At 41.4% G+C, this 12,512-nt stretch overlaps 1 pseudogene; it reads right to left on the reverse strand.

Moving 5' to 3' along the window:
- Window positions 1-9,837: 9,837 nt before the first annotated feature.
- On the reverse strand, window positions 9,838-10,644 carry LOC138094688 (heme oxygenase 1 pseudogene; annotated as a pseudogene).
- Window positions 10,645-12,512: the final 1,868 nt, after the last annotated feature.

The following is a 12,512-nucleotide window of genomic DNA, read 5'->3' on the forward strand; positions in this document are numbered from 1 at the left end:
CAATCTTACAGAAACACTTGGCAGGCAGATGTTTGCACAGAGGGGTTTCTCATAGCACTGTTGGGATAGTAAACATTTAGAAATAAGGTAGGTGTCCTCATCATTACTGAACAGATTAAATTCTTTGCTCATACTGTGAAATACAGTACAGCAAAAAGAATGTGATAGAAAAACAAATATTGTATATCAATGCATATATGTGGAATCTAAATGGCATATGTGATTTTATTTGCAAAACTGAAATAGAGACACACACAGAGAACAAATGTTATGGACACCAAGGGGGAAGTGGGTGGGTGGGATGAATTGGGAGATTGGGATTGACATATATATCCTATTGATACTATGTATAAAACAGATATCCAGTGAAAACCTACTGTATAGCTCAGAGAAACCTACTCAGTGCTCTGTGGTGACCTAAATGGGAAGGAAATCCAAAAAAAGAGCGGATGTATGTATTGCTGATTCACTTTTCTGTACAGCAGAAACCAACCCAACATTCTAAAGCAACTATACACCAATAAAAAGTAATTTAAAAAATAAAAAGAATGAGATAGAGTTAAACGCACTGATATGGGGAGATTCCGAAGACACACTGTTATGTGAAAAAAACAACACGCAGCACAACCCGTACAACACAACCCTTTTACATGAATCTGTATAACATACGTGTATGTGTTGCACATAAACGCATAGGATGGGGATGGAAGGATGGGGACCACACCACAGTCCTGGCTGATTTGGAGCAGAGATCTGAAAATGGGGATGAAGATGAAAGGTGCTCTCTGAAATTGATTCTAGTTTGAATCTTTTATCATAAGAATGTGTTTGTTACTTGCATAATTTTCGAAAGATTGGTGCAGGCAATCTTCTAAAAACAAGAAGTACTAAACTCACTGAACTTTGGCATCTGACTTCATCCCACCCACACCCGCTTTCGAGAGCTAAAAAACAAGAGACAGTTTTTGAGGCAGCTACTCAAAATCAGCCGAGGTGACTTAACTAGCTTGTCTTTTTCGGTCCTGCCCTCACAGTTGGAGGGGTCTCACCCCGTCTCTTGAGAGCTTATCCACTTTCTTCTCTTCCAGACTGCCTCATGAACCTGCCTGTGTTTCTCAGGCAGACTGCTCCTGGTCCTGGTGTCCATTGATGACTTCACTTCCTGTTTAAAACCTCCGGACTGTAAAATTAGCAAAGGGTCAGCTTTCACTAAATTACTTGTTGGGATGAGGAAGGCTGACAGAAGGTTCAGAGTTCTAATGGCAGTTAGCAATTCCTCTTGATTCTTAGCTTGGTTGATTTACCTCAGAAAGTGGGAAGTCCTGTGAATCTGAATCTGTACCAGACTCCACTCTAGAGCAGTTCCAGCCAGGAGAATCCTTCCTACCTGGTGTTTCAGTTCTCTGTTTCTCAAGAGTGGATGGTTCGTCTCTGCTCCACGTGGCATCAGCTGGGACGGCTCAGCTGAAGGCCAGAGTTCACTTTCAGGACGCCTCACTCATATGGCTTGCAAACTGTGCTGCTAACTGGGAGCTCAGCCAGACACGTGGACCAGGGACCTCTGTTCTTTCTAGGGGACCTCTGAACAGTTTAGACTGTTTGGATTTCCTCACAGTATGGCGGTTGATTCCAAGAACAATCACCCTTAGAGAACAAAGCAGAAGTATGTATTGCTAGTGGTAAAAAAAAACAAAAACAAAAACAAAACCCTACCTGCCAATGCAGGAGGTGTAAGCGATAGTTTCAATCCCTGGCTAGGGAAGATCCCTTGCTGAGGGGCATGGCTACCCACTCCAAAAGGAGCCTAGAGGGCTACAGTCCATAGGGTCGCAAAGAGTCAGACACGACTGAAATGACTTAGTACACACACATTAGTCGTTGAGGCAGTCTCAAGTTCTACTCAGGTTTAAGAAGAGGAGCTATAGAGTCCCTCTCTTGACTGGGGGTGGGGGGGGGCAGATGTAGGCCAGCTATTGTCTACGGCTTGGTTTTGAGAGGTAGCAGAGAAGAGCTGATGACTGGATCTGAAATATCAATAGAATATAATAGCAGTTAAGCAATGCAGAGACGGAGAAACTGATCTTCCCAGGTCTTCCTCAACCAGATCTTCTGTTGTTGGTTGATAATAAAATTTCCGAAGCCTATTTCTTCTACAAATGCAAAAAGAATAATAATTAAAAACCAAAACCCAAACCTACCTAATCAAGCAACTGTTAAAAAAAAAAAAGCGAAGACCCCAATTTCAATGTCAAATTTAGGATTATTTATTACTTTTTAAATTTTGACTTATCTGAACATCCCTTTCTTAAAAGGAGGAAATAGAGTTACTTATATCCCACTACAAAGTAAAGTTTTACTGGGATTTTGAGTTAAAGAAGATGTAGTCATTATTAAGATTATTATGAACATTGCTAAATTACCTATTAAGATAACTTTCTTGCATTCTCAATTCATTTTGGTGGGAAGAAATAATCTAGTCGAAGTCATTATTTCTATTTTGAGTAGGTTAACTTTTGGTAAAATTAGTGTTTTGTATCTGAATCTTGTTTCATATGGTCAGTATGCTTTATTCAGAAGAGCTTTCCCTGTTCAATTTATGTGGAATACTTTCTGAATTTTGTTTGTGAATTGATGGGAAGGGCTTTGTTGGGGAGAGGATAAGAGAGTAGCAACAAATATGAAAGAAATGTTGTGGTAAACCTCAGGAGGATTTTGTAAAAACTGACACATGGTACTGAAGAGGTATCATGAGCTTCTAGAAAAGGGGCTACATAAATGCAAAATAATACCACAATTTTAACTTTTAAAACATGGGTAGGAGGACTTCTCTGGAGCTCCAGTAGCTAAGAGTTTGTCTTGCAATGACAGAAGACATGAGTTCAATCCTTAGTTCAGGAAGATCCCATGTGCCTTGGAGCAGCTAAGCCCGTGAGCCACCACTACTGAGCCTGTGCTGTCGAGCCTGGAAGCCATAACTACCGAGCCTGCGCACTTAGAGCCCGTGCTCGGCAGCAAGAGAGGCCACCTCGGTAGAAGCCCTTGCCCCATAACGAACAGGAGCCACCACTTGCCACAACTAAAGAAAGCCAGCGTGAAGCAACAAAGACCCAGCACAGTCAAAAATAACTAAGTAAAATTTAAAAAGTAGATTCATGGTTGTCCAGGGCCAAGGGAGTGAGTTTGGGGGCAGAGGGGCATGACTGCTACGAATAGGTGCTTCTTTGGGTGAAGGTGATGAAAAAGTTCTAAAATGGATTGTGGTGATGGTTGTACAACTCTGTGAATACACTAAAAAATAGGAATTGGTACAATTTAAATAGGTAAATTGTATATACATGAATTATATCTCAATAGAGCTGACATTTTGAAAAAGTAAATCTAAAATTGAATATATATAAAAGATACATGTATGTGTAGATTTTTAAAAAAGTGTTATGCTGCATAGAAAAACCTAATACGTCATCTACTTGTCACCACAGTGTCCTATTTTTTCTCCCGCATCATGTACTACTACTTTTTGTTAATTTTGTCTGTATCTTTCCAGGGCTTTAACAATACACATATAAACAAAATATGAATATGTATTCTTTTGTTCTTCCCTTTCTTACAGGAAAGGCAGCATACTATGTAAACCTTTCTGCTATTTGTATTTTTCTCTATACAATGTATATCAGAGGATCTTTTCTTTTTAGCACACAGAGCTTCCTCACTCATTTCCAGAGGATATGTTCTTCCATTGTGTGTTAATCACTCTCCCATTGAGGAACCATTTGATTATTATTTTCCAGTCTTTCACTTCTATGTTACAATGAACAACCACCTACATATGTCATTTCATACATGGTTTCACCATGCTTTTGCCTACATGTTATATTTCCAAATTAATTGGTGAAATGGTTTTATTGGTGTATTTTTAATGTTCCTTCATTATTAATAAAGTTAGCTTTTTGTCATATTTAAGAATCAACTCTTTGTTTTTATGGGAATGATCTGTTAACCTGTTGTGCTCCTGTTTGCCATGTGTCTTGACTGTGATTTTTTTTTCCATTCAGAAATGTGTGATTTTTATGGAATTGAATTTATTAATGTTTTCTTTCATGATTCTGGATTTTATGTGATAGTAAGAAAAGATTCTCCTTTTCAATGTTACAAAAGAGTTCACCTACAGAGTGTTCATCTAAAACTTTTATGGTTTATTTACTAAATGCTTAGAAGTATTTATCAAAATAAAAATTTGAAAGAAAAAGGAAAACAACTAGCAATATTAAAATGGACATTTTTTAAGAATAAACCTAGCAACATTTCAGACTAACATGTGAAGATATATGGAGATAGTAGCTTATTTAAGCAAAGATCAATTAACTACTTTAGCAATAACAAACATTAAATGCCACTGAATCTTTAACCAGCTAAGAAATGCTCTGTATGTGAGGATGGATAGTTTGTAGTAGCTCTCAGGTAAATATCTTGCAGGGATTTCAGTTTTGAAATTTACACAAGTCTAGAAAGGAAAAGAGGTGGAGTCTATTGTCTCACTTGCTGTATCTGGGCTCACCTTTGATCAATAGAATGTGACAGAAATAATATTGTACAACATATGAGTTTTGTAGCTTCTCTGCCTCCTGGAACTCAGATTCCATGTGAAGACCAGGCCAGCCTACTGGAGACCTACAGCCAGCACCAATTTCCACGGATGCAAGTGAGTCTGTGTTAAAACAACCAACCCACATCAAGCTGTAGTTTGACTCCAGCCATACAAGTAACCCCATGGGAGACCAGCAGAACAGCCTAGCTGAGGCCAGCCCAAATTGCTGACCCTCAGGATAATAAGCAAATAGTTGCTGTTTTAAGCCACTATTTGGGGGACATGGTTTGTTAAACAGTAATAAATAACTCATATAAATGCCATTCTGAGGAGTAATGAAGAAAGAAAATAGATAAAATACTGAAAGATAGGTTAGCCTTTCTGTATTAATTTGTTCAGTCACATACTCCATCTCTATGAAGAAAGGATTCAAGTTGGCTGTGCTGGGCAGCCCCAAAGGTGATCTCCAGTGATCCCTGTTTACTGGTATTCATGTACTCATGTAATCCTGTCCTCCTGAGTTTGGGCTGAAACTAATGACTGTTTCTAACCAACGGAATATGGCAAGAGTGTCAGGGTGTCATTCCCACGACAACGTTACATTCTATAAAACTGCATGGTGCTGACAGATTCACGCTAGGCATTCTCCTTGTCGGCTTGATGAAGTAAGCAGCCACGCTGAAGAAGGCTATGCAGCAGGAAGTCACGTGCAGCCTCTGGGAGCCGAGGGTGGCCTTCAGCCAACAGCCAACGACAAACAGAAGCCCTCAGTTCTACAGTCGTCGGGAAACGAGTTCTGCCAGGAACCCAAGCAAACTTGGAAGGCAGTTCTTTCCCAGTTGAGTCTTCAGATGAGAATGCACCTCAGCTGACATCGTGATGGCCTCCCTCCTAAGTCCCAGAGGAGACAATCCAGCTAAGCTGTGCCTGATGCCAGCCCCACAGAAACTGTGAGATAATATTGAAAGGTCTTCTATTTGTTCTACAGCACAGAAAGCTAATAGAGCTACTCAGGAAGCATCAGCATTCAATCCTTTGACCGGAAAGCAACCTTTGTTCCTAGAAGGAAAATTTGTGGTTTGTGGAAAGAGGGAGACCTTCTTTAGAAGGTCAGTTCTTCACAGCATTGTAAATCAACTATACTCCAATAATTGTTTTTTTCCTAAGGGTCAGTTCTTTCTTATCACACTGTGATTTATTTAAAATCTTGGATAAGAAAGGCATTTATTTTCCTGGTTGACTCAGGGAACTAAGGATAATTTATTCAGCAAAGGTGGGGCAGAAAACACATTAAATTTGTATATGTGTATAAGGAACTGTTTTCCTAGGTACCAGTAAGTAAGCTATTCAGATTCCATTGAGCTGAGAAAAAGGGAAAATGTTTAGTGCAACAGAAGGTTTGAGGATTATAGTTGGAGTAGACACCTGAAACATTCTCTTCACGGGCAATAAGAAGCAACCTGTTATAGTGCCCATGTATGCAGCAGGATTGGTAAGTACAATGATGCTTTTACATGTATTTATTATTGTTGCATTTATTCTGTAAAATCATCTTACATAGCATGAAGTGATGGGACCATTAGGGTGATGTCATCTGCATATCTGAGGTTATTGATATTTCTCCTGGCTATCTTGATTCCAGCTTGTGCTTCATTCAGCCCAGCATTTCACATGATATACTCTACTGCTGCTGCTGCTGCTAAGTCGCTTCAGTCGTGTCCAACTCTGTGTGACTCCAGAGGCGGCAGTCCACCAGGCTCCCCCGTCCCTGGGATTCTCCAGGCAAGAATACTGGAGTGGGTTGCCATTTCCTTCTCCAATGCATGAAAGTGAAAAGTGGAAGTGAAGTTGCTCAGTTGTATCCGACTCTTGGCAACCCCATGAACTGCAGCCTACTGGGCTTCTCTGTCCATGGGATTTGCCAGGCAAGAGTACTGGAGTGGGTTGCCATTGCCTTCTCTGACGTACTCTACAAGGAAGTTAAATAAGTAGGGTGACAATATACAGCCTTGACATACTCCTTTTGCAATTTTGAATCAGTCCATTTTTCCATGTCTGGTTCTTACTGTTGCTTCTTGGCCTGCATACAGGTTTCTCAGAAGACAGGTAAGGTGGTCTGACATTTCCATTATCTTTAAGAATATTCCACAATTTGTTTTGATCTGCACAAACTCTTTAGCGTACTCAATGAAGCAGAAGTAGATGATTTTCTTGAATTTTCTTGCTTTTTCTATGATCCAACAGATGTTGGCAATTTCATCTCTGGTTCCTGTGCCTTTTCTAAATCCAGTTTGTATATCTGGAAGTTCTCAGTTCATGTACTGTTGAAGCCTAAGTTGGAAGGATTTTGAGCAGTACCTTGCTTGCATGTGAAATGAGTGTAATTATGTGGTAGTGTGAATATTCTTTGGCATTGCTCTTCTTTGGAATTGGGCTTCCCTGGTGGCTCAGGTGGTAAAGAACCTGACCGCAGTGCAGGAGACCAAGGTTCAATCCCTGGGTCAGGAAGATCCCCTGGAGAAGGGAATGGCAACCTACTCAGGTACTCTTGCCTAGAGAATTCCATGGACAGAGGAGCCTGGCAGCCTGAAGCCCACAAGGTCACGAAAAGTCAGATACAACTAAGTGACTAACGCTTTCACTTTTTTTTTTCTTTCTTTGGGATTGGAATGAAAACTGACCTTTTCCAGTCCTATGGCCACTGCTGAGTTTTCCAAATTTGCTGGCATATTGAATGAAGCACTTTAACAGCATTATCTTTTAGGATTTGAAAAAGCTCAGCTAGAATTCCATCACCTTCGCTAACTTTGTTGGTAGTAATGCTTCCTAAGGTCCACTTGACTTCACACTCCAGGATGTCTGGCACTATGTGAGTGACCACACCATCATGGTTATCTGGATCATTGAGATCTTTTTTGTACAATTCTTCTGTGTATTCTTGCCACCTCTTCTTAATCTTCTGCTTCTGTTAAGTCCTTACTGTTTCTGTCCTTTATTGTGTCCATCTTTGCATGAAATGTTCCCTTGGTATCTTTAATTTTCTTGAAGAGACCTCTAGTCTTTCCTATTCTATTATTTTCCTCTATTTCTTTGCATTGTTCACTTAAGGCTTTCTTATCTCTCCTTGCTATTCTTTGATTCCTTGCTGCTACTACTAAGTCACTTCAGTTGTGTCCGACTCTGTGCGACCCCATAGATGGCAGCCCACCAGTCTCCGCCATCCCTGGGATTCTCCAGGCAAGAACACTGGAGTGGGTTGCCATTTCCTTCTCCAATGCATTAAAGTGAAAAGCGAAATTGAAGTTGCTCAGTTGTGTCCGACCCTCAGTGACCCCATGGACTGCAGCCTACCAGGCTCCTCCGTCCATGAGATTTTCCAGGCAAGAGTACTGGAGTGGGGTGCCATTGCCTTCTCTGTTGATCCCTTGAGAGTTTCTTAAACCACATAATCCTAGAATTTGTGTGACAGACTGTTACACAAAGAACTAAAAATATTTTTATAGTTTATCTAGTCTGTGTATTTCTTTGATGTTTATTTGTTTTCTTACTTGTAATCTTCTATGAAGTAAACAAAAATAACTTGTTCTACATTTGTTTAAAATTTTAAATCCTCATCCAAATTTATTGGTTAAAATATGAGCTTATGTTTTATTATTTCAAAAGTATGTTTATTATTCATCACCAAAGAGCAAACCTTGTTCAAGACATTTTAACTGAAAAATTAAGAAGCCCCTATTACAAAAAGTACATTTTTTAAAAATCCAAAAATATTTTTCTCAATAATGTATGGAACATGCTTGTAGCCAGACCTAATTCAAAGATCCCTACCTTTTGTTAATAACAGATTTATTGGAATATAATCTATATACCACACAATTCATCCTTTTAAATTCTATAATTCAGTGGTTCTCAGTATCTTCACAGAATTGTGCAGCCATCACTATTAGTTTTAGAACATTCTCATCATCCCCCAAAGAAACTTTGGACCCATTTAACAGTCATTCCCCATGCCCTTCCAGTCTCCCCAGCCCTGGGCAATCACTAATCCACTCTCCATTTCTATAGATTTGCTCATTCTAGACATTTCCTACAAAGAGAACTGCACAGTATGTGATCTTTTGTAACTGGCTCCTTCAGATAGCATTAAGTCTTCAAAGTTTATCCATGCTGTAGCATGTATCAGCACTTGCTTTTTGTTGCCTAATATTTCATGATGTACTTATACTACATTTTATTTATCGATATCAGTTGATGTATTTGGGTTGTTCCTACTTTTTTTCCCCTATTATTATGAATAATGGTGCTATGTATATTCACTTACAGGTTTTTGTGTAAAATATGTTTTCATTTATTTTGGGTATATACGTAGACATGGAATTGCTGGGTCATATGGTAACGTGATGTTAAAACCTTTGTCAAATGGTTTTCCAAAGTGGTGCACAATTTTATCTTATAACAAGTACTACTCGGGTTCCAGTTTTTCCACATTATAACGCTTGTTAATATAGGTTTTTTTTTTTTTTAATTATAGCCATTCCAGGGATGTGAAGTGGTATCTCATTACGGTTTTGATTTGCTCTTTCCTGATGATATTGAACATCTTTTCATTTGCTTATTGGCTATTCTTTTATCTTCTTTGGAAAGTATATACCTATACTTTGTCTATTTTTTTCAATCAGGTCATGTAGCTTATTATTTGGCATAAACGTTAGCAACCAAGGCCATGGTCCTGTTAAACATCTCCCTCCCCAGCCCTCACATTCCATCCCAACCCTGCTATAAAAACATAATAGAACACAACAAAATACCACAGTTCAGTCTGAGATGGGAACAAAAAGTGGCTCCAGCAAAAACAAGACAGAAACACAAGACACAACATCTTTGAACAGTTAACAACAACTGCCATGGCCCACAGGGCAAGGGGTCAAAAGGAGACCTCAGACCTAGGCCATTCAGAAGTTCAGGACAGCTGTCCCTTCTGGCTACATCTTCTGGGCTCTGCTGCAGGAACAGGAAGGGGAGGCTGCTGAGGGGCTGGGCAGGACCCCTCCTCCCACTCTGAAGTTCAGGTCACTGACTGGAGTGCTTTTGGTTGGGGAAGATGTCGCAGGCTCCTTCCAGAGAGAGGGACGCAGGGAAACATCAGGGGCCCCAACGGCTGCCCCTCCCCCGCCCCATGCCCACGGTGAGAAAGTTAGCTGAGCCCCTCCCCAGAAAGAGTTCATGGCCTCCAGGAGCCAGCACGCTTGTATTCACATGGCATAAAGCCTCAAGTTGACCGTGGTCACCGGAAAGCTGACTGCGAGGACCCATCGCACAAGCGGCGCCTGGGAGATGACGCTGGGCTGGGGCTTCCTCCTGGTCCACCTGGGTGGGAATGGAGTCTTGCACCTTGCTGCCTGTTTGCCTGTGAAGGTCTGGTGTCCACAGATGGTCCTAGTCCTTGGCGTTGTGGGGTCAGCAGCCCCTGCAACCCCTTAAACAGCTGCATGTTGCATAGGAAGGTGGTCTTGGCCTCGTGCAGGACCCTCTGCTCCACCTCGGGGGTCCCCTTGAGTGTTCATGAGGGAGCTGTACAACTAGCTGCTTGAATTCAGTGGCGCTGGTGATGTTGGGGAAAGTGAAGAAGGCCAGACCCTCTGGAGCTGGGCAGGCCGAGGGCCTTCTGAGTGACCTTTTTGAGGACGTGGCACTCCGGACGGGTCACCCAGGTAGTGGGTATAGGCATGGGCCACCAGCAGCTTGATCTCTTGGAGTCTCGGCACCGAGTGTTAGGTGGCCTGTGCATATGGGATGCCCTCCTGCCCACACACCCGTACCGGAAGTCCATGTCCTGTTCCAGGGTAGCCCTGCGGTGCAGCTTTTCGGGGAGCTGAGGTGGGGCATAGACCAGGTTCTCCTGGTTGTGTTCCATCTCCTCCTCCAGGGCCAAGGAGACGTGACACAGAGACGCCATCACCAGCTTATAGGCTTCTGGGGTCACCCTCGGCCTTCTGACAGCTCTTCATGAGCTCTGCATTCTGCTCCTGGGTGTGCACCTCCGGGGTGGCCTTCTTCATGTGTGTGCGTGCCAAGTCTCTTCAGTCGTGTCCAACTCTTTGCCACCCTGTGACCTGTAGCCCGCCAGACTCCTCTGCTCATGGGATTCTCCAGGCAAGAATACTGGAGTGTGTTGCTTGTGCCCTCCTCCAGGGGATCTTCCCCAACCAGTGATGAACCCCATGTCTCTTAAGTCTCTTGCATTGGCAGGTGGGTTCTTTACCACCAGAGCCACCTGGGAAGCCCAGCCTCCTTCAGGGCCTCTGCAAATCCTGGGGCATGCTGTTGGCCTACAGGTGCTCCTTCCTGTGGCTGCACTCGTCCCGGCTCTGGAACGGCTTCGAGGACTCTGGCTCTAACCACTCAGACGGAGGAGGCAACAGGGCAACTGTCTACTCTGCCTATTTTAAATTGAATTACTTGTGATTTTATTATTGAGTTGTAAGAATTCTTTATCTATTCTAGTTATAAGTTCTTTATCAAGTATATGATTTATAAAATTTTTTTCCCATTACACCAGTTGACTTTTGATTTTTTTTGATGGTGTCCTTTGAAGCACATTTTCTTAATGGTATTCTTTTAATAATGTTCAATTTATCTCTTTTTTTTTGTTTTCTGATTTGGGTTTTTGGTTATATCTAAGAAACCATTGCCCAAAACAACAGCAGGAAGATTTATGCCAATTTCCATCTAAACACTTTATATTTTTAGCTATACATTTAGGTCTTTGATCCATTTTAATTTTTGTATATGGTGTAAGGTAGGGTTTCCACTTTATTTATTTATTGGTATGTGGATAAACAGTTGTTTCTGTACCATTTGTTTTGAAAAGACTGTTCTTTCCCATTGAATTGTCTTAGCAACCTTATTAAAAATTGACTGACCACAAATGTGAGAGTGTATTTCTATTAACTTTTGTGAGAGTGTATTTCTAGTGTATGTGTGGTCTTATGCTTATTTTCTTATTGAAGTACAGTTGATTTACAATGTTGTGTGTATGTGTGGTCTTAAAGTCTATTTTGTGTGATGGTTGCTGTTTGCATGATATATAGTTTACCACTCTATTTTTCCCAACCTACCTGCATCTGTGGCATAACAAATTATAAGTTCAGTGTCTTAAAACAACATACATTTATTATTTCAGAGTTTCTATCAGTCAGTAATTTGGCATAGCTTAACTGGATTCTTTGCTCAGAGTCTCACAAGGTTGTGATCAAAGTGTTGGCTGGGCTATATTCTCACCTGGAACTTGGAGTCCTCTTCCAAGCTCATTCATACTGTTGGCATAATTTAGTTGCTTTAGTTCTAAGATTGAGACCATCAGCTCTTGATTACCGCTCTCCATAGGCAGTTCACAACGCAGCTGTTTCCTCAAGAGAGTGTTTCAGCTGACTCAAGTCTCTCTAATTAAAGAAGAGATGGCTTCACTTTCAAGAGAAAGTAATGTCACCTGATTATGCAGACCCGCCCAGGATAATCTCTCTTTTGATTAACTCAGTGTGAATTTATTAAGGACCTTAATTACACCTGCAACATCCCCTCCCTTTTGCCTTATTTTAGTGGTTAGAAGGGGGCTTCCCTGGTGGCTCAGATGGTAAAGAATCCACCTGCAATGCGGGAGACCTGGGTTTGATCCCTGGGTTGGGACCCTGGAGAAGGGAAAGGCTACCCACTCCAGTATTCCTGTCTGGAGAATCCCATGGACAGAGGAGCATGGTGGGCTACAAGTCTATAGGGTTGCAGAGAGTCAGACACAACTGAGTGACTTTCACACACTCACACACACACACACAGTGGTTAGAAGTAATTTACAAAATCTGCTCCCACTGAAGGAGAGGGGATCACACATACATGTAGATAGTAGGGCTGCAAGAATTATAAGGGCCAT

This window comes from Capricornis sumatraensis, chromosome 18 (assembly GCF_032405125.1).
Source record: "Capricornis sumatraensis isolate serow.1 chromosome 18, serow.2, whole genome shotgun sequence".
Lineage (NCBI taxonomy): Eukaryota > Metazoa > Chordata > Mammalia > Artiodactyla > Bovidae > Capricornis > Capricornis sumatraensis.